The sequence below is a fragment of the Saccopteryx bilineata genome, chromosome 3 (genome assembly GCF_036850765.1).
Source record: "Saccopteryx bilineata isolate mSacBil1 chromosome 3, mSacBil1_pri_phased_curated, whole genome shotgun sequence".
NCBI classification, from domain to species: domain Eukaryota; kingdom Metazoa; phylum Chordata; class Mammalia; order Chiroptera; family Emballonuridae; genus Saccopteryx; species Saccopteryx bilineata.
Window position 1 is genome coordinate 79,993,669 of NC_089492.1, and position 25,751 is coordinate 80,019,419.

At 42.1% G+C, this 25,751-nt stretch overlaps 1 protein-coding gene, 2 long non-coding RNA genes and 1 other non-coding gene across 9 annotated transcripts in view; 1 reads left to right on the forward strand and 3 right to left on the reverse strand.

Annotated features, from left to right (window-relative positions):
- LOC136329825 (uncharacterized) overlaps positions 1-25,751 on the reverse strand; it is a 118,282-nt gene that overhangs the window by 79,531 nt on the left and 13,000 nt on the right. The gene's annotated exons all lie outside the window — the stretch shown is intronic.
- On the reverse strand, positions 14,106-14,181 carry TRNAT-AGU (transfer RNA threonine (anticodon AGU)). The gene has a single exon. It is a non-coding gene; the product is annotated as a tRNA-Thr (tRNA).
- The window catches only part of WWP1 (WW domain containing E3 ubiquitin protein ligase 1), a 111,119-nt gene continuing 106,283 nt past the window's right edge, over positions 20,916-25,751 (forward strand). For 3 of the 6 annotated variants that reach the window (XM_066266446.1, XM_066266453.1, XM_066266452.1), the window contains exon 1: positions 21,107-21,252. The gene's annotated coding sequence lies outside the window, so the exon portion shown is untranslated. Of the gene's footprint in view, positions 21,020-21,106; positions 21,253-21,429; positions 21,633-25,751 lie in introns of those variants that run through there. The other 3 variants (XM_066266448.1, XM_066266447.1, XM_066266451.1) reach the window with 3 other exon arrangements.
- On the reverse strand, positions 21,623-24,766 carry LOC136329826 (uncharacterized). The gene is made up of 3 exons (XR_010730251.1): positions 24,632-24,766; positions 23,641-23,859; positions 21,623-21,754 (listed from the first exon to the last, which is right to left on the reverse strand). It is a non-coding gene; the product is annotated as an uncharacterized lncRNA (long non-coding RNA).

Sequence of the window (25,751 nt, forward strand, 5' to 3'; positions counted from 1 at the left end):
TGAGCCACCATAGGCCAAGTAATTCCTCTATTTTGTAATTATACATGTCTGGGACCAAATTGTCTTCCTATACTTCAACTGAAACAGTATGCTACAAAAGGACTAGATGCAAACAGTAAAGGTGAGAATTCTTCTGTTTACTATCCAGCCCGACATTAAAGATATTTGCAACAATGTTTTTGTACTCTTTGTACTATATTTTGTTTGTTTGTTTTTGAAAGATATAGTTACTGTTCACAATTGTATGGCATATAACATCTGATGAGTTTATTATTGATATTTTAAAATAAATTAATAAATGAATGCTTTTCAATGTCTCATTTTCTCACACAATATAATAAGGATAAATAGATATGACCCACATGAATGAAAGCTCTTGGGATTCTCAATCATCTTTAAGAATGTAAAGAGTTCTTGAGACCAAAAGCTTGACAGTGGACAGTAATCAGGGCCCTCTTTTCCCACGAACAAGCTGAATGGAACAACCTAGACCAGAGGATCGGTAACTCTGAAAATGAAAGGACTGCACCCCGTTGGGTCCCTAGCATCCTGACCAGGCAGGTCCTGCCACGAGCCCACTGCTGTGTGTCTGAGCTTCTTCAGTCCTTGCCTTCTCTCCAGCCCAGGCCTTGAAAATAATGACCCACATCTTTCCACTAGATTGACTTTGCTACGTTAGCTGGGGTTACCTCCTGGTGAATGCAAGCAGATCACGCTAACAGATGCAGGGTCTAATCACACTCCTTACACTGGAATCCTTGTCTTACAGCCGCACTTGCCTGTGTCGGTGCGTTCCTGCTGGTGGGACCAGCTTCGGCAGCACCAGGGCACCCCTGCCACAAATTAAGAATTTAATTGAAAAACTGGAAAAGCCCAGTGCTGCTCTACCTTGGCTGTTTTGAATCAGTCCTGAACAGTAAGATCACAAGATGCCAGCGTTGCTTCTGATTACAAGTTGACAAACCAGTCATTAGAGATATACTTAGTACTTTACCCGAGAGTCAGGGTGTCTGTGACATTTTATCTCCTAAGTGTGGTGTACACGTTGGTGCAATATGTACAAAACAGACAAACATGGGCATTGCTGGAAATGTTATTAGCCCCATTTTGGAAAGTACAGCAATTAAATCTTTTCCCTGAGGTCCTCAAGGGGATACACATTTTAAAAGCCTGGCTTTAAATCTCACACCGCACAACATCACCATGGCTCCCAGGATAAACAGGAACATTCGGTATGTGTACACAAGGAACTTGAAGACTGCAAATTCACTGAACAAATTTTCTATAAGGTCTTATTTTAAAACACAACCCGCAATTCATGTTGCCAAGATATTTACTCTCCTCCAGGGCATTTTCTATTTCTCCTTTCTGATACCATTATCTAATTTCTTTTTAACTTCTCTGGAAGAAGGTGTTCCCTGGAAGTCCTTATGTATTATCTTTGTTATAATCAGGCTTTGGCTTTTATAAAAGATTTATGAAATCCATGAACTGACACGTGACTACAGTAAAAACAATTAATATCTGGACCGAGGAAAGATATTGTGCATGCACATCAGCTCCTTACTCAGACGGTATTTATTCATTCTTGGGCATGGCAGAGTCAGAGAGTGTAGAGAGTAGAGCGCACTGACCAGGTTGATAAAGCAGATCAAAAGGAGGCACTTTGCAGAGAAATTTGCAATGATTAACCTACAGAGAAATGTGGACTAAGGGAAGGGCAACAATGGCCTTTAAGTGTCTAACTGCCAGAATTATTAGACCACACAAATTTATCACCAGTTTGTGAATGGTCCAGGCTTTCACACTTTTCTGAAGGTAGAGAGTTCCCCATCACTGGGACTATACAAGCTGGGCATGGTGTAGACCTGGGAGCATCCTCCTAGTTCTGAGCTGCTTTTACTCTCCAGGTCTTCTTATGTGTTATTTAAATAGCTTCCATGTCTGAATCAGAAACCGATGTTGAGTTAAGAGGAGTAGCTATGCAATCTATACCAATACACAGTAATTTGGGGCTTAAATTTAATAATCTATTAGGACAAAATAGATCTAAGCATGTATCTTATTTGCAGTGTATAAAAACATAGGCATGTTGTACCCCCATGTTTATTGCAGTATTATTTACAATAGCCAAGATCTGAAAACAGCCCAAGTGTCTGTCAGTGGACGAGTGGATTAAAAAGCTGTGGTACATATACACAATGGAATACTAGCGGCCATAAAAAAAATCCGAAATCTTACCTTTTGTGACAACATAGATGGACATGGAGACTATTATGCTAAGTGAAATAAGCCAGGCAGAGAAAGAAAAATATCATATGACCTCACTCATTTGAGGAATCCAATGAATAATGTGAACTAATGTGAACTGAGGAACGGAATTGAGACAGAAGTGAGATCAAAAGGACCAGAGGGAAAGCAGACAGAGGGAAAGGGGATGACAGAACGGGATCAGGGAAGGAAAAGAGATTAGTGAAGTTATATATACATAACATATATAACATAATTATATACACATAACACACAGCAAATCCTGGAGGGAAGGGGGAAGGGCATTGGGGGAAAGGGCAAGGGGTATGTTGAGGGGAACACGGGGGTAAGGGGGATGTATTCAGTGGGACACTTGAATCTATGTAAACACAATAAATTAAAATCAATAAAGTATACAATTGAAAAAATAAAAATAAAAACACAGGCATGTTTTCCTATGGCATTTACAATACCCGGAAATGTGCACAGAATAAAACAGATGAAGTTTCAGGTGGTGGCATGAGACATTTAAAAAGCCCAACAGAGCAAACAAAGTCTTCTTAACTTGAAATCAGGGCCCAAAATAGGTATTAGGAAATAGGGAAAAATTTTATTTTTATTAACTTTGGTTAAGTGTAGTATAGATTTAAATAGAGAAAGAACGGGTAAGTGGGAGACACAGGTGATTTTATGAATGTGGGACAAGGATGAGTCTGTACCACAGATAAAGCAAACTTCATCAGGGCCCCAGAGCACGAGGGGTCAGCAGGCAGATTGCAGCCCTACCCACCTGCACGTCCCAAAGAAGCAGCCTACAAAGGAAGGCATCTGATTTTCATTTCAATAAAAGAAAATGCTTTTCCAGGTTGAATTCTGTGCAGTTTTTAAAATGTACCTGTTACCTACCACATGCTAGACACTGTATATCTAGACACTCTATGTAGATACACGATCTCACTCTTTAAATTAAAAAAATGTTTTAAAAGGTCTATACAACTTTTACACCAATGGCTTTACTAGGGTCTCTCTTTCTGTAGAATTTGGAGAATCTGTTTCTGGACATGTCAGTGGAGGAAAGTGTATGTACAATGGTAATTTTAAATATTAAGTGATTGTTTCTAACTAAATAAAATAAAACTGTTAGCACATTTAAGTCCATTATAATAAAATTTCTTCTAGAGGAGAAAAACACATATAAAAAAGGATCCATACATGACCAGGCGGTGGCGCAGTGGATAGAGTGTTGGACTAGGATGCAGAAGACCCAGGTTTGAGACCCCGAGGTTGCCAGCTTTAGCGCAGGCTCATCTGGTTTGAGCAAAGCTCACCAGCTTGAACCCAAGGTTGCTGGCTTGAGCAAGGGGTTACTCGGTCTGCTGTAGCCCCATGGTCAAGGCACATATGAGAAAGCAATCAATGAACAACTAAAGTGTCACTAAAGGATCCATGAAGGCTCAATCATTGGGATCAGAGTTTAGCAGAATTTGTCTTTCTGACCAATAAAATGACCTTTTTAAAAAAATGTTATCCATAAAAATTCAAATACATTTTTTATATATCTTTCTATAGATAGGAAACAGATGAGTTAATGGGAGGATGGGCTAATATTAAGTTGTTCACTAACACTGATTTTCAGAGACAGTGAGACTGATGAAGCAGTGTGCATCTTCTGGAGTGGTGGCCATAGGCTAAGCATTCTGCTGACCAGCACAAAACATTTGCTGAGTCTCCAGAGCAGCCCGCATAACCACTCTGTCTCACAGGACAAATCTCAGGACAGAAACACACCAACCATAAAACATACAAGTAATAGCTTCGCGTATGTTGTTATTCATGGGTGGAAAAGATCAACAACAAAAAATAGAGAATTTGAATACTTAGCCAAAATAATTCTCCTTGAAGTTGACCAGGAGACACACACATTTCCAATATTATGCTCCCCTTTGGCTTGGCACTTTGAGAACCCAGCACTAAATCACGCAGCTCGGAAAAAATAAAGTCAGCAGAAACTTCTGACATGTAATTTGAGAGAAGCAAGCCTTCCCCTCTACCCCAAAAATCTTCCCCAATGGTCTCGGATTTTGTACCTGATAATTAGATGTGCATTCTTTCTGGGCCTTAAAGATCTTCTCTGTTAGTCGTATGGAACTGAAAATATTCCTGGGAACAGTAAATCTATACAATTCACACTTTAGAGAAAATTAGTGACTAAATCATGGAGTGAGGGATCTGAAGCAACATAAAAAAGGAAAAGCACTAAACAGGGTACACCTGAGACAGACTTCCTACACTTCCCAGGTGACTTTGTAAATGTATGCACATCATACTGTCAGTAAGAATAAATAAAGCCAGTCGAAATCATCTCTGTGTTGGTGTCCCAACCCCCTCATGCAGGGAGTAGACTTGAAATTATCAGGCAAAAGGCTCTCAGCCACTCTAACGCTGCCTTCATTTCTCCAGAACAGAACACAAATTAGTTCATCAGAACCTATGTCCACTAATTAAGGAAAAATATAAACTCATCTAAGGTGATTCCAGGCATTTTAAGTAAATTCAGAATTCAGTCTCACTTAATGCAAACTTTCCACCTTTCCGTAGATCTCATCTTTTCTCCGAGTGGAGGGGGAGCGGTGAGATAAGGATGCGTCCAACCCCATATCTGCCTCTGGTGCTCAGAGGCCTCCACTGCCGAAGTGTGGTTTCTCCAGCCTGGTAGTCAGGCATTCAGGTTATTGACCCTTTTAAAGACTTTAACTTTCTATTTGGAAAATTAAAGATAAGCAATAACTTTCATGCTAGACTAAATCTTCTATCTCTACATTGATTCTAAGAGTGGAAGTCCAGGGCAAGTACTGAAATTCCGGGAAACCCCAGAGATAAAGAATGCCTCTGCGAACACCCCTGTTGGGCAAATAAGTTTGTAAAATCTGTATTTTATGGTTTTGCTCACTTTTATTGTTAAAAATGGCCACTTTCCAGGTGAAAGGTTAATTACCTTCCTGCTTGGGAAGGGCCATTGTCTTGCTAATGTTTACTGGAAGGGAGATTCTGCCCTACCACTGAGAGTTGTGGGAGGATTTCTTTTTCTCTCCTCCCTGATCCCTTGCCCTCCATGGGAAAAGTAGGTGTTCTGCTTTCCCCTTGGCTTTTCTTGAGGCTTGCTTGTCTTGGTGAGACACCAATAAACAAGAATGGCCCACCATTCTCTGACTCCATGGTTTCTTTATGTCTGCTCGAATTCAATAAGAAACTGCATGTGAGTGGCCACGATGGCGGCCCCTGGCCTTACAACCTCACAGGGACTCTTCCCCTGCAGGTGTGTTATCTTTTGTAACTTGTCCAAGGCTAAAGGGCTGGTGAGTGAAAAGCCTGGGATGTTCCTCCAGGGGACCAACTGTAGAGTCTCAGCCCATACTTTCCCTGTTTATACTGTCATTCAGAGGAACAACAAAACCATTCCATTAAGTTCCCTATTTGGTTAAGTCCAAAGATCTAGGACACAGACAACTAAGAAAATAGGGGGAATAAAAAAAAAAAGAACTCTATCACATGTCATCCTTGAGGAGAAACTCTAGGTAGATGGTAAATGGAAAACCCTTGACTGGAAGCCTTCCTGTCCAGGCTGGTTGCCCTCCAAGGACTGGACCCATTTGGGGAGATAATTCTGCAGAGGTCTCTCAAATGTCTTCACTTGTGAGCAGAGCCATTGATGTTCAGGACTGCTTTTCAAGAATGTTTGTACAACAAACAGCTTTGGAAGATAGAGATGATCATCTTTCTACAGGAAAAGGCAGGTTTGTTTACTGTCAAAGGTAATAAAGATAATGACTCTCCAGGGCAAATGCAGAATTCTGCTTGCGGTGCATTAAGAAAGATTCAGTTGTCCTAAACTTGAAGCTTCTAACAGTGACCCAAATTCACTGCACGTGCGGCCTTTACCTGGGCCATTCTACCCACTTTGTGACTTTGGGGACAGCAGGCGTAGAAATGAACATGAAGCCTGTGCTGCTTTTTTGTGCTGTAATAAAAGTTTTGGTCTCTGATCTAGGAGTCTCATGTCTTCTACTAGCATGCTTGGAACTGGCAGGCTAACTTGAGATGCAAGTAGGGCACAAAAGATCTCAGATCCTTTGGAGTTCCTGATACCCATGAAGTCTCGTTCTGGCCTCAGTGGAGCACATACTACAATGGTGTTCTGTTTGGGCCCATTAATCTTTATCACAGATTGTACATTGCTTCAGAATAGTGTAGGCTAAGCCATCTGATGTTAAAGTCAAACATTAGTGACTGTAAACATTGGAGTACTGATGCATTTTTAACAGCAAGCTCTCCAGGAATAAAAGCCCCGGTAGGTGAGAATCTGGCAGTTTCCATAGTAAACACTTCCACCTCAGCCAGTTTTCAGCTATTCAGGTGACATCACCACATACAGAATTGGCAGATGAGTACAGTCACTTCCCACAAGCTGTCACTGGCTTTCAAAAAGAAAACAACAACAACAAAGGCTCATTTCTTGGTCATGGTACCTGCTCCATGCTGTTTTGCTTTGACTCTGCACCAGGTCATCTCCCTTCCTGGACACAGGCTCAACAGCAGCCCTTCTCTGGGACAGGTCAATCAGTGGTAGAGTGAAAGGGGTTCAAGGAGAGTCATGGGGATGTCTCTGAATGGTTTTGTTTGGAATTGACATAAGTCACCACTACTCACAGCTTATTGAATTCTACATCCCACTGCATTTAGCTGTATTGAATACATCTCCTGTAGGTGCATATACCGTCATATGCCTAAGGTTATTAAAGCACGAAAACTGTTGCAGAAATGTTGATTTTCATCTACTTTTTTCACTAGGCTCTGAACCACTTATTGAAATAAGAAGCACTAAGAAAGATGCTAATGGGGATGTGGGCGGTTCAGCTCTGAATCTGCCTATGAGGTATTCAAGTACAGATATTAAAAAAGAACTAGATACATCAGTCTGGATATTAGAGAGAAAATATGGAGAAAGGGTGAAAGAGGAGGAGAAGAGTGAATGGTCAGAGTTGCATACAGAGAGCTTATTCTGGCTGTAAGGATAGTTAGAGGAGAGAAAGTGAACAGAGAGGTTAGAAAGCTGTAGATAAACCCTGAGCGTCTCATCTTCAGTGGCAGGCATATTGTTAGACTATCGCGCTGACCTGTGGTGGCGCAGTGGATAAAGCGTCGACCTGGAAATGCTGAGGTCACCGGTTCAAAACCCTGGGCTTGCCTGGTCAAGGCACATATGGGAGTTGATGCTTCCAGCTCCTCCTCACCTTCTCTCTCTGTCTCTCTCTCCTCTCTGTCTCTCTCTCTCCCTTTCTCTCTCCTCTCTATAATGAATTTAAAAAAATTAAAAAAAAAAGTTAGACTATTGCTAATGATGATCATGGAAGCAAATACATTAAACCAGCTTGTCAGGAAAGGGGTTCTAGGAAGGAGAGAATTAAAGCTTTAAAGGGCATATAGGCAGTGGTGGAATTCAAATAATTTAACAACCAGTTCTCTACCCTAATGAGTATTTTAAGTATAAAAAAAGATATACCGAAAGGTATTTTATTATTTCATGCGTTTAATACTTAAAAAAGAACAATAAAAGAGGTACACAACACTAGATTATAAGAAAGTTTAAAAATATTAATGCCTGACAAAACACAATAAAACTGTTATTTAAGATATTTCTATATTGTTTCTTGACTGGTGTCCTCACTTGCAGTTTTTTTCACCTATGGACAGAATGAACATCACTTAGGTTGCTTAGAATACCCTGTTGCACAGATGAACATTAAAAAAGAGTAAGGAATATAAATTTGTGATTTCCGCATTGGGTGGCTGCCCAGGCACCCACCTTACTTCTGTAAGGTAACCTGTAAGGAACCCTGATTACAAGTGTCATTTACAGTTTGCCAAACTCAACAAAATATTGGGTATTGGTTCTGCCGAACCAGAGCAAACCAGCTGAATCCCATCACTGAATATAGGGGAAAAGAATGGAAACAAGGCCCTGAGGATCATCAACACCACAGGGTTAGTCTGAAAAAAGGGGGTTCCATCAAAGAGGAGGTTAAAAGGAGACACGAAGTAAAACAGGACAGAATATCACAGAACCCAAGAAAAATAGGAAGGTACAAAGAAGCTTGCCGAGAATGTATAACAGAGCTCATGTAAATTAAAAACTAAGTGTGTAAATATTTTATCACAACGAAGGTCGAAGTTTACCAGGATGAGGGTGGTGTCAGTGGTGCTTTGAGAAGAACCTGTTGTAGGCTTTGGGATTCTTCATAACCAGAAGAAAAGGGTGGAAGGGACGCAGGTTGACTTCTAGGTCAGAAAAAGGAAAGTAGAGCTCCTTCTGTCTTGTTGGCCAAGACACACATCTCTGGAGCCTGAGCCACCATGAGACAAGTCTGGGCTGTTGTGATGTGAGGAAACCTAGGCCACAGGGAGAAGCACTCACAGTGCCCTGACCTAACAGTTCCAGCTGAAGGCCCAGCCACAAGCCAGCATTAGCCACCAGACACGGGCATGAGCATGTGTCCTGCTGATCTTTGCTCACAGCCTTCAGGTCAATCTTGGCTTTGAAGTCTCCTTATCTGAAGCTCCAGACCCATGTTCTGCTGAGTCCTGTTCCTGTTTCTGACCTAAGGCACCCCTGCCCAGAATAAAATGGTGGTTCTGAGCTACTGAATGCTGGTGCAATTTGTTTAACGGCACTGAAACATCATGGGAAGGATTAGACCTCTAAAGAGAAAAGATTAGAAATGTTTATGATGTGACAATTTTTAAAGGATCTTAAATGCAAAATAACCCTCCCAACTCAGACTCCAAACCTGCCAAGTTCCAGTCATTGATAACACAGAAATCAGCCATATCATTCTTTTTCCCAGAATCACCTAAAAGTCCCTGCTATGCTTTCCTGTTACTAAATGTCCATCCAAAGCCTGCCCTAAATACTGTCTGCTCCCCAAATCCCTGAGTGAGCACTTCCGATACAAGCCCTCTTTCCTTCCTACAAACTCTTTTTTTTTAATACTTTGCTTGCTTTTTACTAAATGAATATCCAGCCTATCTTACCAAACAGATCTTCAAATCTAGAACAGATTTGTCTGTATCATATATATATATTAACTATATATAGGTTATAAATATTTCATCACAACTATATATATATAGTTAATATATATATTAACTATATATATATAGTTAACTCTCTCAGATCATTTTATATAATAGGTTTTGAAAAACTTCCTGCTGACTAACTTAATACTCATGCAAATATCACTACTGGATTTTAAAGTGGGTTATTTCATTACACATCTCAATAAAATTCATTCTGGCTCCTTGCTCTCAAAGGATGTTGTATGCAAAGGCATCATAGAAAGTCGACGTCCTCTCAGTGTCGACAAAACAGAATGCTATTTTCACTCTGATTACACCATCCAGAGGAACGTGTATTGCAATGATGGTGGTGCCCATGCTAAGAAATGTTGTCACACTACCTTTCCAGAAGTGCTGAGCCAAGCAAGTCTGTACTCATTCAAACCAGTTTCTAAGAATGGAAGAGGAAGTAGGCAGGGAGGCTGACTCAGTGGGAGGTTGTGTGCTAATTAGTAAACTTAGGCTCTACCTGCACACTGAGCCATGGGGCTGCTTTTAAGAAAAAAAAAAGCAAAAAAGATGGAGAAATTTCAACTGTCAGCTGTTTCCTGAAAATATGCTCAAGCAGCACTTCCCCGGGAGAAGTTTTGTTACCTGCAGGCTCTGGGGAGGTGGAGGAGGCAGGTGGTGGGGAGTCATCTCAGAAGCAGGCTGGAGAAGAGAAAACATTTGTGGCTGAGGGTTTGTTCAGCACAAACAAGTAGCTACATATTCCTCTCACTAGGAGGACACAGTCACATTGATCGTCTTGGAACATTGGCAACATCAGAGCTGAGGACAGAATTTGGGTGTGGATGGGGTGGGAGGTCTGTGATAGATGTTGACACTCAGGTAAGTTTATGAGGTATGACATTTTATTTCATTTTGCCTCTGCTACTCACTTCTGCTGCAAGGCAAGCTTGCCTGGTCCTGTCTCGCCTACCTCCATCTGGTTGTAATATGGCTGCAACAGGCTGCCGATGCCCCACAGTGACAATGCCCTGGTGGAACCCAGCCTCTGCTTTCCCTGTACTGGTACTTGCCTATTCTTACAAATTCTCCAGCAACGGTTCCATCCAGAATATTTAGCCAACTAAGGTTAAGATGTTATACTTTGAACTCTTGGTGGGTCCCAGATGAGATGCCTAAACTTCCAGCCTGCTAGTTGGCAGAGAACTTTGCCCATCAGTACCTACGGGCACACGAACTCAGACTAAGGGACAGAAGGGCTGACTTTGTGAGCGGGGGTGGTGACTCAGCCGTGATATCAGGTCAAGCTTGAGCTATTGTGACTCCAGAACCTGGAGGAGGCTCGTGTAAAAGAAGGATGTTTATATAAAGAAGACCAAGATGGAGGGGGAACAGAAGGGTTCCAAGAGGAGAAATGCTGCTCTCCAAACAGAATGAAGAGGGAGAAGTAGCTTGTCTGAAGAGGTTCCAGCATCTGTGAAGCCTGCTGGTATGGCCTGCCATTGGATTCTGTGATATATGCCTGTATCCTTCAAAAACCCCCTTTACACCTGGTCTATTGGAGAATCCACAGGCAAGTGACTTTGGAGAGAGAAGCTATTTTGGGGTACCTCAAACTCTGATGGAGACCAGGACCCTGACTCATTATGTCTTGGGCAGGTGATCCCTACATTTCTTCCATCTGTGCCCGTAGGTATGCCTCTCAGACAACTGCTGTTTTGGGTATCGATGTTCCCCTCTGCCATCTAGCAGGCCTGGGGTGTACATATCTTCTTCGGGGCCTTTACCACCAAGGGTTCAAAGCCTAACATCTTTTGTGTGTGTGTGTGTGACAGAGACCAAACGAGAGACAGATAGAGATGGACAGACAGACAGGAAGGGAGAGAGATGAAACGCATCAATTCTTTGTTGCGGCACCTTAGTTGTTCATTGATTTCTTTCTAATATGTTCTCATGTGTACCTTGATGGGTGGGGTACAGAAGAGTGAGTGACCCCTTGCTCAAGCCAGCGACCTTGGGTCCAAGCTGGTGAGCTGTGCTCAAACCAGATGAGCCTGTGCTCAAGCCAGTGACCTCGGGGTTTTGAGCCTGGGTCCTCCACATCCCAGTCTGACGCTCTATCCTCTGTGCCACCGCCTGGTCAGGCCCAAAGCCTAATATTTTAACCTCAGATTCTCTCAGAATTAGAATCTGATTGGCCCAGCTGGGCTTTGGGTTGTTCTCTTCAGTCAGTGGTGGTAAACAACTAGGTGTGGTCAGGGGAGAGATTTTCTTAGATGGAAGACAGTGTGAGGGAGGTGATGATTGGCATGCAGGTCCAGGGAAGCTGGAAGTCCAGTCACTACCCACAACTACCAGTGATATCATATTTTCTAGGCCAATGGTCACGAAGAACAGAAGCCTCCGACTTGTATGCATGCTTGACTCGGCCATTGTGGGTATAGAGTGTAGCTCTAAATTTGTCCACTTCCCAAGGGCAAATCAGACTGTAGACATGCTTCAAGTAGACATTTTGTACATCACGATCTAACAGAACTAGCCTAGGTAAGCAAGAATGCCTGGAGTAATGATCAAGGATATGAATAAGGTTATGAGAAGCTAGAAAACGGTGGCAGGCTTCTTTGTACACATGCTGTTCCTTCTCCCTAGAATGCTTTCTTTCCACCACCTTCTTCATTGAGTGATCTTCATTCTTCAAGACCTAGATTAGCTTCTCAATAGCTTCTCTGACGTGGCCCCCTTTCCTGCCTTCAACACTGCAGTGGCCACCCAGTGTATTTCAGCAGTTCTCACACTAGCTTCTCTGTTGCTCTACACTTAAAGTCCCTCGAGATCAGAAAGAGAGTCTTTTCTAACTATATTCCTGGCACTCAGTTCAATGCCTGGACCAGAGCTTGTGTTCAAGAAGTGTTGACTGAATGGGGGAGAGTAAAAGACAGTGTATTATTGATTGGACACAAGTGTAGTCTGAGGAATGTTCCAGATAATTGAAGCTCACGCCTTCAGCAACCAACACTTTTAAGGCATTTTATGAAGGTTATGAAGATAGAAATCTTTACAAATTATCTTATAGATTTTTTCTGCCTCATTGAACAAAATGAAACAACTGTAATGAGTACTTTCCAGTTTATTCTAATTCCTCATTATAAATCAATTATACTGTTGTCTAGTATGGTCTCAAGAAAGCTTATTTCAGACACCACCTCCACCAGGAAGCTTTCCCTAACCCTATCCCATCAGATGTCACTGGACACCATCTCACATTATTCACAGAACCCTCTTGTACCATGCTTATTATATTTTACAGAAATGATCTGTTTATGCACGTGGTCACACATGCTCTGTTTTCCCCAGTGGGGGGCTCTGGACAGGAAACCAAATCTCATTCATCTTTTCTGCCAGGGACAAGCAGAGCTCCGCAGGTGCCCAACCACTGTTGACTTGACGTGAATATATAATGATGAGAGAGGGTTTTGAAATGTGTGGAACTGTCAGTCTCTATACTAAGTTATTCCCAGTTTATTTCAGTTTTATAGTATTATTTTTTTAATATTGCTTCTGTTTTCTTCCTCCAATTATATCATGTTATTCTATCAGATTAACTATCTCTAGAAAGCCCTCTCCATCCCTTTTACCAATCCAATGATTTCCAAACATTTTTGGTCACATATCTTGATCAGTAGAAAATATCTGAACCCACACTTTCACTGAACAAGGGAGAATCAATTTGTCAATTTGCATATATAAATTTATACACATTTATTTATAAATTACATACACCTATTATTGTACTAACATTGTATGCACGCTCTTAGCCATAAGAAAAAAATTAGCAAAGGAAAGGTTAGATAATGATAAAATAAAATGATGTTCTATTATATTTATTAATAATATAAATTCTTTTGCTTTTTGTGAGATCATCTTATTTTAACCTTGATATTATAGTATATTCCCTCTCTCTCTCTCTCTCTCTCTCTATATATATATATATATATAAAATTTATTTTAAAGTAACAGGAGGGGAGATAGAGAAACAGAGACTCCTGCATTCGTCCTGACTGGGATCCACCTGGCAACCCCAGGGCTGATGCTTGAACCAACTGAGCCACTGTTTGTGAGAGGGGAAAAGGGAAAGAAGGAGGAGAGGTAAAGGAAGAGAAGGAGATGGTCACTTCTTCTGTGAGCCCTAAACTGGGGATCAAACCTGGGATATCCACATGCCGGGCTGACACTCTACCCACTGAGAAAACCAGCCAGGGCCAGTATATAATATGTTGAGTATTTAAATTCTAAGTTGAATTTATTTAATACTTACTTTTAATAGGTATCATAGATAAAAAAAAATACATGTCAAAAATATGTCAATACAAGTGAAAAACGTAGATCATTGTCTTTAGTTATTAAAATATATTACTTTTTTTTTTTTTCATTTTTCTGAAGCTGGAAATAGGGAGAGACAGTCAGACAGACTCCCGCATGCGCCCCACCGGGATCCACCCGGCACGCCCACCAGGGGCGACGTTCTGCCCACCAGGGGGCGGTGCTCTGCCCATCCTGGGCGTCGCCATGTTGCGACCAGAGCCACTCTAGCGCCTGAGGCAGAGGCCACAGAGCCATCCCCAGCGCGGGGGCCATCTTTGCTCCAATGGAGCCTTGGCTGCGGGAGGGGAAGAGAGAGACAGAGAGGAAAGTGCGGCGGAGGGGTGGAGAAGCAAATGGGCACTTCTCCTGTGTGCCCTGGCCGGGAATCGAACCCGGGTCCTCCGCACACTAGGCCGACGCTCTACCGCTGAGCCAACCGGCCAGGGCTTATTTTTAATTCCCAGAAAACAATTATGTCAAATGTTTTGTTGAAATTCAGTTCACTTTGATGTAGTCATTGGATTAATTTTTTAAAAAAAGATGAACAAAAAGGATTCAGAATGCTTCACTTGAGAGATGTTTAGATAGGGGAGAAAATTCTCCTATTTCAAAAGTTTTAAAGTTTGCTACTATAAGCAGTAGCTCCATCATAGCATATATTTTTCACAAAACATTTTTTTAATCCAGTAAGGACTTTCTTACTGCTAAGAATTTATCTTTCGAAATGCAATCTAGCAAAGATAATTTGAGACAGTAGAAATGCTGATATGACCACCCAACTCTAACCATTCATACACTCTAATATACCTCACATTCTAATAACTGTTTCTCAGTCTTCAGCAATGTTTTCTGTGCATCTCCCTTCACTGGTGACAAAGGAATACAAATGAGTTTGTTATTCACGGCTTCATGTATTAATTCAGTCCTATTCACACTTTAGAAAAAGTTTTCCTTCAACGGGCCCTTTATTTGTACCGCATTCCCCCATGTATTAGACACACTTTAATTTGGGGGCCTGAAACTTGAAAAAAAAAATGTATTACATAAAGTTATTGAACTCAAGTTTTATTCATCATAAAATTCATATAAATCCACATCACTGTCAAAACTCCCATCCATTAGCTTGTCCCCATCTGTGTCTGATGACAAATCATTGTTTCATATATTGCCTTATCCGCAGTTCCATCTATGGCATTGGAAATGCCACTACTACTGTATAAGATGCACCCAGTTTTTAGACCCCCCTCAAAAAGTGAGTCTTATAATGGGGAAATACGGTAAGTAAGCTTCTAAACATGTGTTATTAAGTTTAGCAAAGTTTCTCCTGACCCAGTAGTGGTGCAGAGCGTTGGACTGGGACGCAGAGGACCCAGGTTCAAAATTCTGAGGTCGCCAGCTTGAGTACAGGCTCATCGGCTTGAGTGCAGGCTCACCAGCTTGAATGCGGGGTCACTGTGGGATCAGACATGACCCCATGGTCTCTGGTTTGAGCCCAAATGTCGCTGGCTTGAGTTCAAGGTCGCTGGCTTGAGCAAGGAGTCACTCGGTCTGCTGAAGCCCCCCCACCCCCGTCAAGGCACATATGACAAAGCAATCAATGAACAACTAAGATACCACCAACAAAGACTTAATGCTTCTCATCTCTCTCCATTCCTGTCTGTCTGTCCCTATCTGTCCCTCTCTCTATCTCTGTCACACACATATTAAAAAAAAGTTTAGCCAAGTTTCATTCAATGCCAGATTGAGTAACTCTTGACTTCTAAAACTTCTGAAAAAAACTGTAAAATATTATCCTTATGTTTTGAGTGCATAGTTTTTAATGTCTTCTTAGTCGTGATTACTCCTCTATGTGCAATACATGTAGCTGAGGTTCTCCGCTAATGATAACAGAAAAATTCACATTTCAAATAGTTTCATCATAGCTTTGAACCTGGGTGGGGGGAGGGGACTTTTTATTAGATTTGATTAGGTCTTTTTTTAAACAATGTGACTGCCAAAAAGTTTGCTCACTAAGACAAGTATCACAGCTAAGACTTTCTTTTTTGTCTAATTATGCTTACGTTATTAATTTCATCTCTATTTCTTTGTGGTGATTTTATTTAAGTCACTTGTCCATTTCATGGAGGTTAGCTTAGTTAAAACCTAAGTCAGCCCAGACAACCTGCAAAGCCTCACAAGGAAGGAATGAGATGGGGGGATGTCCCTTTGGTCTAGGGAATGTAATTCCCACTTCCTGGCTTCCTTCTATGTGACATCATGTCCGGTCCTAACACCATTGTTAATCCTTTTAGTAAATGTTTAGTAATGATAAAATTAATTCATATATTGGGACCCACAAAATGGAGGCTGCGCCAAAAGGATTAAACTATTTAGTAAAAAAAAAAAAAAATGATCCAGGAGCGCCCCAGCTACTCGGGAGGCTGAGGTAGGAGGATTGCTTGAGCCCAGAAGTTCTGGGCTGTAGTGTGCTATGCCGATTGGGTGTCTACACTAAGTTTGGCATCAATATGGTGACCTCCCGGGAGCGGGGGACCACCAGGTTGCCCAAGGAAGGGTGAACCAGCCCAGGTTGGAAATAGAGCAGGTCAGAAATGAAATTATCAAACAAATAGAAAAAATAAGGCAGATAAAGGATATGATCTCTGCTAGAAATAACTTGTGATGCAAAAAAAAAAATTATAGAAGAAAACAAAAATGGAGAACATCAACAGTTATATCCAGGATTGATATTTGCATTGTATATAAATTGTCTTTTGTGAATACCTCAGTAAGAAAATGAGCAATGAACCCACAATAGGATTTCATATTTTTCCATAAGAAAATAGACCATGATGACTTTAAGAGTAAAGACAGGGAGCACACAAAATGAAGTCACTTTACCAAGCTGCTAAAATTATAAACATGATGAAAGTTGAGGTATGAAGAAAGACAATTCTTGTCGAGCTAGCTTGGAAACTTTTTTTAACTTTCTAGTCCTGTGGTCAATGCTTAGATATACACCTGAACCTCCAGGTAGTCCTCTAATTCCCCCTGAAGGGCTCACGTTTCCAGGTCACCTGGTCACCCCCAGAGAGACCCACAATTACATCCACCCAACATTCATTATCCAGAGCATGGGGACTGATCAGACCTGGCTTCCATCACCCTGATGGCCTGTCACCTGACTGTCAATCATTCAGGACCAACGCTAGAGCTAAGGATGCAGGACTGAGAATTCTCAACAGAATTTGTTGCTGTAAGAGCTTTTAACTTTTCTTTCTTCTTTGGAATTCTTCTGGGTGTTTGCCTACCTGTGCTTCCAGGTTTCAAACTCCAAGACCCTTGAATAAATCTCTATCATTTATTCCTAGCAAAGCCTCCAGGAATCTTTTTGAGTTTGTTTGACAACTTCAGCACAGTGGACAACCACATAGTCTCATAAAGTGCTATGGAAGTTTGAGAATAACAATAGAACAACACTAATTTATTATGTGCCAGGTAATTCTATGTATTTTATTTGTAGTAATTCATTGACTTTTTACTACCACATCATATGGTCACATTATACTAGTTTTATGCTTAAGGCACAGTCAGGTTTAGAAATTTGGCCAAATTTCATGGCTCTAAGGAGGCAGCAGGGCTGACTTATCCAATTGTCACAGGAGGCACAAGGCTCATCATAGTTTTGGGTGTTATGTGTTTTGAGTTATCTGTGACTCATGGTGAAACTATGAATAAGTGATGTTCACAGCGTCCTGTCCTCAGTGGTCCTGCTCAGCTCCTGTTGACTCAACCTATGTCTTCTTTTATGGAATCAATCCATTTCATATTTGGTCTTCCTCTTTTTCTTCTGCCTTCTCTTTTTCCCAGCATTGCTGTCTTTCCAGAGAACCCTGTCTTTTCAAGATGTGCCTGAAGTAGGACAACTTTAGTTTTTTCATTTTTTCCTCCCATGATGTTTCAGGCTTGATTTGCTCTTGGACCCACCTGTTCATATTCCTGGCGGCCCAGGGTATCCATGGAATGCTCCTCCAAGACCATATGAAGATGAATGAATTTTCTTCCTATCAAGCGTAGTCACTGTTCAACTTTTGCATCTGTACATAGTAACTGGAAACATGAGGGTGTGGGTAATCTTAGCCTTTTCTAATGACAGACATGTCTGCACTCTTGGTAACCTTTCCTAATTCTTCCCTTGTTGCCCTTCCAAGTCTCAGCCTTCCCTTGGTTTCTTGTCTGCAGTCTCCGTTCAAACCGATGACTGAGCCAAGGTCAGCAGAATCTTAACAATTTTGATGTTTTCAATGTTTATGTAAGAATTGTGTATTTCTTCTGTGGTCATGATTTCTATCTTCTCGATGTTCAAATGTAGTCCAGCTTTGGCATATTCTTTCACTTTCACCAGAAGTTGTTTCAAATTGTTGCTACTGTACAGTTAGGGACCATAAAAATGTTTTAATTTCTTTTAAAATGAGAAGGAAGACAAGTTAATGTTTAGGCTGACAAAACATTTTAATGTATAATAGCAATATGGTCATCTTCGTATCAATGTAGTTATAAATATAATTTTTAATGTTATTTTATGGAGAAGAGGCCCACAAAGGTAAAAGCATTGAGGTCCCACAAGTGTCTGAATGTAGCCCCATGTGGCAGAGCTGTGTTTTGATCCCGAGCAATGTGACATCTAAGTCTAGATTCTTTGTGGAAGGCAACTTGCCAATATGTTTCATAAGAGCTAAAATTGTTCACACCTTTGATTAGTTTTTAAGAATTTAAATTATGATAGTAAGGACATGGACAACGATTTATGAAAAAAGACATTTATTTATAAGTGTTCATTTGAAACCAGGAAATATGTAAGAATAAAAGGCTGGTTCAATTTTGGCTGTCACCTTAGGGGCCTAGGTGAGTACTAGGAGCTTCTGAATGGAGCAGAACAGAGGGGAAAACTGAGGACTTGGTAGAGCTGAGAGTTTAGCAGGGTGAGTAGAGCAGGGAATGGAAGGAAACCTGTAAGCATCCAGGGGATGTACTGCAGATCTCTGCTGGGCATGTGCATGTAATATCTGAGAGGGCAGCTGTAAGCATGTTCTTGAACTTATTTTTAAAGAGACTGGACAGGTGAGGAAAAGATGAGGGAAAAGTTAGAGGAAACAGTGCTTGGTTAAGCAGAGATCAGTGAGCACAGTGAGGAAGCCTGAAGCATTTTCACAATGAGGTGACTGGGCATTTGAGCACAGAGGCCTTGAACATCATGTTCATCTTTGTCTTGAAAGCTCTGAAAGGCCAATGAAAGATTTTAAGCAGTGGAGTAACATACTCAGATGTGTATTTTAGAGTAATTATTGTGGATACAATGTGCCCAGCATCCAGGGGCATCAGAGGATTCAAAGGAGAGGCAGGGAATATGCATTCATTCAATCAAGAGAGGTTTACTGAATCCTAGAACTAGTCACAGAGTGTCATTGCTGTTCTTGGTACATGATTCTCTCACAAGCTTAGTTATGATGGGAGAAGAGAGAGAACTAGAAAGAAGTTTTAATGTCAAGGGAAAATTTTAAACAGAAAAGACTTAAACAGCCACCCTTCTGAGGAGTTGTAGCCAATAAAAAATAGGGTTACAGATATGCCAAGGAGGGGGCCAAAGGAGAGAGCAGACAGTGAAGAGTGTCACTTTGGGGAGGAGCAGGGCCACCCAAGCTCAAGACAGAAGAAATGCTAGTCAGCTTGAGTGAGGATGTAGGCAATTTGTTGGGTCTGAGTGAAGCAGTTGGGCCAAAATTGTAGATAGCCATGCTTGATGGCCTTTATTATGTCTCTGAAGACAGTGTGGACCTCAAGAAGGGCTCTAGTTAATTGGGTTCAAACAACCTGAGTCTAGCAGCCATTGCTAACAGAGGCGTCTCCTGCATGTTTAAGCATCAGGGAAAAGTTGCAGACTGGGTTAACTCCTCCCGCACTGGGCTCCTGCTTTGTCCACTCTTGTAAAGAAGCTCCTGGTATTGTATTTCAGCCAGTGGGCTGAAACCTGCCCTGTCCAATGGGAGCTGCATAGCTACATCCTTATTTGCATCTTTACAAACCAGTCAAGAGCAGCTCCATATCTATCAATCAGAACACATGGTTCTGACCAATCAGGAGAGTGCAATTTGGACCAATCAAGCTGTGCAAATTTGGATTCCTCATTTGCATAAAAATGGGCTAATCAGGGACCAGGGCAGAAATTTCCTCTATATAAGGACCCTCCTCTTGTTCTTCCCACAGCAAGCCTTTGGTTTCCTCCAGAGGCTATGTTTCACAAGTTGGTAAACGGTTAAAGTCTCTCCTTGTACTGTACCCCAGATTGGGAACTCCTGTTGGCATTGCCTGGGTGGCAGCTACCTTTTGTTGATAAGGTCATCTGGTGAGTAATGTGATCACCAGGGACTTCATCTGCAGGTTGGTTTTTCTTTTATAAGCAACATGGAAAGAACAGCACCTGTGTTTCGGATAAATGGGGATGGCAGGCCCTGCCTCATTGGACTGACAGTGTACCTGTTTCTGTCATCTTACTCATGGGGGTGGGAAACAAAGTTTGGGCTCATGCACTTATTTATTCTTGTGAGGTGTTCTAAAGCGTCCAGTCAGGTCAAGCGGTTTTTATTTAGAGCAGGGGTCAGGAACCTTTTTGGCTGAGAGAGCCATGAACGCCACATATTTTAAAATGTAATTCCGTGAGAGCCATACAACGACCTGTGTACGTAATGCATTTTACAATAAAAATTTGGTGGTGTCCCGGAGGACAGCTGTAATCGGCTCCAGCCACCTGCAACCATGAACATGAGCGGTAGGAAATGAATGGATTGTAATACATGAGAGTTTTATATTTTTAACATTTTTTTTATTAAAGATTTGTCTGCGAGCCAGATGCAGCCATGGAAAGAGCCACATCTGGCTCACGAGCCATAGGTTCCCGACCCCTGATGTAGAGCCTACCTTTGCTTTGATGCGTTGCAGAGGAACACAGGTGCCCAAGGTCCTTCCTGGACGTGACACACTGTCCAACCTCAGCCAGAAGGTCGGATCAGCGGTGCGCACATTCTGCCCGCTGAGGCTGACCCAATCTCCACCCTTTCGGGTTCTGGCCCCGCCCCAAAGCCAGGGCCCCGCCCAACACGACCTGGGGCCCGCCTCTCCACTGCCCCGGGCCACGCCCCCCTCTGCCACTGGCTGGCCGTCCATGTTCTCGAGCGCCTCGAAGACCCGGAGGAGCGGACTTTCCCAGCGGCGTCGCCGGCGCCCTGGCTGCGCATGCTCGGGGAAGCGGGTTCGGTCGGGATCGGCGGGCGGGGTGGCGCGCTCCCAGGGAGGGAGGTGTGGGCCGGCGGGGGCGGGCGAGGCGGGCGGGTGGGGGGAGGGCCGAGGGCCGGGTGGCGGCAGCGCTTCCGAGCGGCTGCGGGCGGCCTGGATGCGGGGCCGCGCCTGCGGCGAGATGGCGGTCTTGGGCGCTGCGGGCTGAGCTGCTGCCGCGGGCACGCGCCGCTGCGAGGCCGGGAGCCGGTGAGGACGGAGGGGCGCGAGCGGGGGGCGCGGGCGGGACCCCGAGGCCGCGCTCCCTGCCCGGGCGGACTCGGCGGGGTGGGGTCGCAGGTTCGCCGGGTGGCCCTGGCACAGGCCAAGCGAAGAGTGCCGGTGACTGCGCAGCGCGGCAGTCCAGCTGCTCACCTTGTCCCCCAGCCGCCCGGAGGCACGGTACACTTCCTGCCCGCGCCCGACGCCCCGCGGCGCGTCCCGGACCCCGGGCGCTGCCGCTGTCTCCCCAAGCCACCGACTGCAGCCCCAGCGCACCCTACCTCCACCCGGTAACCCGCCAGGTCCCAGTGACCTTGCAGTTTTTGCTCGTCCTCGTCTCTGGCTCGGACCTTCTGCCGCCCTTTACAGTACGTCAGTTTTGTGGTTAGCCCCATCGCTTCACCGCCTTTGAGGGATCAGTCTGTGCCCGCTCCTTCCTTGACCCTGTCGGCTGGGGGTGGACCTGCTTTGGCTCCTGATGACAGGACACCTTTGTGACCAGACAAGACCACAGTCTGTTATGTTTACATTTTACTCTTTTAGGGGCTTGACATGGCTTTCTTTTTCTGTTGGATAAGTTTTGTATCTTTTTGTGCAGATTAATGTGCAAAAAAGATTTGAATTTGTGCTTTGACATACTCTTGGTAATAGTGGTGGAAGAGAATGATGTCTAAAGTTTCTCTCCTCTTTGATGCTTTCACCTGAAACACCTGGTGAGCAGTTGTATGAGAGAGTTCATTCTTATGTAGAAATCCACCTATCTGCCACACTGAGTTTTTGTGTATTATGCAAGCAGAAGGCACCTTTAAAAAAAAGAAAGGCGTTCTTTTATATATGTGATTTGTTTTTAGCCGTGAAACAGTAAATTAGCTACTCCTGGAAAAGATCATTTTTCACAAATAGTTAATATCCAGATTGAAAACTCAGTGGCTAAGTGTTGGGTGCTATTCTTGAAGTGTGGAGTATGTAGAATAGTTCTTTCAGTGTTGGCCTATTGACATTTCAAACAGTTCTTCCTGAGTGTTGAAAGCAGAAAGTAAGGACTGTATTTTAGAAGCCTGGCATGATAGAGGATGTCACAGATAGTCTCTGCTTTCAAAAAGTGAGTTCACCCCACAAAGTCTATAATTTCTTTTATGACTTTGCACAGTTATTAAGCATCTACTGCATGACCGTATGGGGTATTGGGGGATGTAAAGATGAGGATGAGGACGGTTTTTGTTTTCATGGACTAGTTAAGCTGGTAGGACTGTACACATGTGCCTCATTTGTTTTTTAATACATAAGGTACCTGCAGCATTTAAATTTAGAGGGGGCAGAGCTCACATCTCCTTTGGGAAAGTGGCGTTTTTCTGGCTTCTGAAATCTTTGTTTTGAGGATGATTAAGAATCTTGACAGGCTGGGAAAGATATTCCAAGCAGAGAGAAGGGCCTAAGAGCACAGAGTTCATACATTTGGGGAGACCCAATTATGTTTGGAACATAAATTATTTGTGCCAGTAGTAAAGGTGATAAAGCTTGAAGTAAAATTGGAAAAGTTTATGATTGGATTTGGTAGACAGAGGGGGTTTTACAGATGACTTTGAGTTGGAATGTAACTGATTAGAGCTGTTTTCAGAGGCTTAATCTGGCAGCCAAGCAGTATGGATTGAAGTAGAACTTGGAAGCAGAAAAACCTGTGATTGCTGTGGTCATAGGTAGTGAGGGGTTGAGCTGTGGCTATAATTATAGGAATGGAAAGAAGGAAGTAGATTAGACAATTGCTGAGAGAAAATTAAGAGAGTAAAAATAAGTAGGGTTCTGATCAGATTATTTAGGAGAATAGTGGTATCGTTTTGAGTACATCTGTGGAAGCTTCGTCTTCAGCATATGTGTTATTTTGCAGCAGAAATTCTCGATCTTTTGGGGATTAGTAATCCTTATTGAAATTAAGGAAATTTGGGCTGGGAAATGTATCTGTGCACCTGTGTTTTCTGGTTATAATTTTAGAGTGTCTGTGGACCCACCAGAAACTTATCCATGGAGCCAGTGGTCCAGTGGGCTGGCCTAGAAGCAGCTCTCACAATTACTGGGGGCTTTGAATACAAAAGAACCTTCAAATTCTTCCCTTTACTGCTAAGAACCCCTACTATAGAGACACATTGTATATACACCTAGGAACACTAACTCCTTATACTTGTGTTGTGTTTTACAATGACTTCTTTGACTAACTTATGTTATTTGCTACTATAGTACAGAACAAACTAGCCCAAAGGTGGCATGATTTGTCCTAAGCATTTCAATTAGCAAGTGGGTAAAGTGGAATCGGGAGTTGATTTTCCTTTTTTATGAGGATGTGTATGCAACTGATTTACCATCATTAGATATAGTTACTACCTTTATGTGACCTCTTCAGTGAGGACGAGATGATCCTGGAAGATCCTTTTAATTGTTAACAATTCGTGAGTCTTGGCTCTTAGGTTTTCATTGGACTTGTCAGTGTGGACCCTTCTGGTCTCCATGCGTCAGAGCTCTGGTGAGGCTGAGGGATGATTTGGGTGTATGGAGAGTAAGCAGTGGTATCAGGCCACTCATTTATTTCCCATGTACCTCAGGCTGGTGGGGAGGGAAATAAGTGAAATAAGACTTTAGGAACTTTATTTTCTCTATTTATGTATGCTCTCCATAAGAATACTCCTGTTCTCCATTCATAAATGAAGTGCTGGGATCTAGTCAGTGAATTTTCTCATTAGATTAAGTAGCTAACTCTCTCTAGTATGGTTATAGTATAATTTGATTAGTAAACAGTTGACTTTTCTGCACCTATAGGATTATCTTCCTGGTAGGGAACCAGAGAACGTTATTACCTAGTAACTTTTATAGCTGTAGAAACTTTGATTCCATAATTATTAGAAAGACTGGGGTCTTTGTTACTCTTTCTGTAAAAATATGTTGTTATAACAAGCAGTGGAAAAATCAGTAAATTGGCCTATCTAGGTGATAAATATTTTGAACTAACTAGTTGCTAACACTTAGGAGAGGAAAAGTATCTGATAAAAGCACTCCATGGATGATTTTCTACTCTGCTGGCATGAAGAAGAGTGATATTAGTATAACATTTTACATTTTTTCATAATGTGGTATATACCTTATCGTTTGGTTCTCATGGCAGCTGAGCAATGTGTGTCAGGAGATAGTCATTGCTTTTTGGATGAGGACACTGAAGCTCAAATAAGTTAAATGTCCAGGGTATGTGGCTAGTCAGTGGCTAAAATAGAACTGGAGCTATAACCTATATTTTTGTTCCTGGGTCAGTATTCTTTCCTTTTCCACTGACTCTTCGACTGTAAATATAACCTAAAGCTACGGGTTAGGAGTCTGAAGTTACCTGTTTGAAGTCTGTTACAGTTAAGTACTGTTAGAGTTGAACATGTCTGTTTCCTCCTTTGTGTTAAAATGGTAACCTCATTGCAGTGGCTTTTGAAGGTAATTTTGAAATTTATAAGAATTTATTGGAAAATAGTTATATTCCTGTCAAGGAAAAAGCAAAAGTTGATTTCTCATTTGAAAAAATACATTGGTGAGATATAGGTATTACCATATATCCCCATGTATAAGATGCACATTTTGTTTGAAAAGTTTAGGTCTAAAAACTGGGTGTGTCTTATACAGTGGTTGTAGAAGGGTGGCATTTCTAATGCCATAGATGGAACTGAGGACGAGGCAATATATGAAGACAGTGATTTGTCATCAGACACAGATGAGGACAAGCTAATGGGTGGGAGTTTTGACAGTGATGAGGATTGTATCAGTTTTATGATGCATAAAACTTGAGTTCAGTAACTTTATGTAATGCATTTTTAAAAAAAATTTGGGGCCCCAAAATTAAGGTGCATCTTATACATGGGGAAATATGGTAGTTTCCTTTTGAAAACTTGTGGATTTTAATTCAATTGCTTTTGCAGATAAAGCTTGTGCTTTTATAAAAGTCTGGTCTATAAATATTTGTATTTTTGGAGCAAATAAACCAGGATCTGATTTCCAAAAGTCTGTATTATGATATTTCATGATTTTTATCATTACATAAAAAGCCTTTTCATTAAAAAAAGGATTTACCATTAAAAAGCTGTTAGTAGACATTTCAAGTTTGTGTTTCAACAACTTTGGGGAAATAAATTTTGTAAAACCATGTCAGATAGTTCCTAATTTATAAGGAAAACCAGCATTAGTCTCAACATTCCTAAAACCTATTACTTGTTCCCAGTACATACTGGGGTGCCTGCTTTACTTTATGCAGACACGCGAGGTGCTAGGGTCAAGTGCTAAGGTGACACAGGAAGCCTGTCCTCCTGGAAGTTGTTTAGTAGAGTCACTGTAAAGAAGGGTATAAGGGCATAGACTTACCTTCTGGGATTGTGTGACTATTTGGAATCATAATTAAAGACACATGTCATAGATGCTGTGGGTTTGGTTCCAGACACTATAGCAAAGCAAGTCATCTTTTTGCT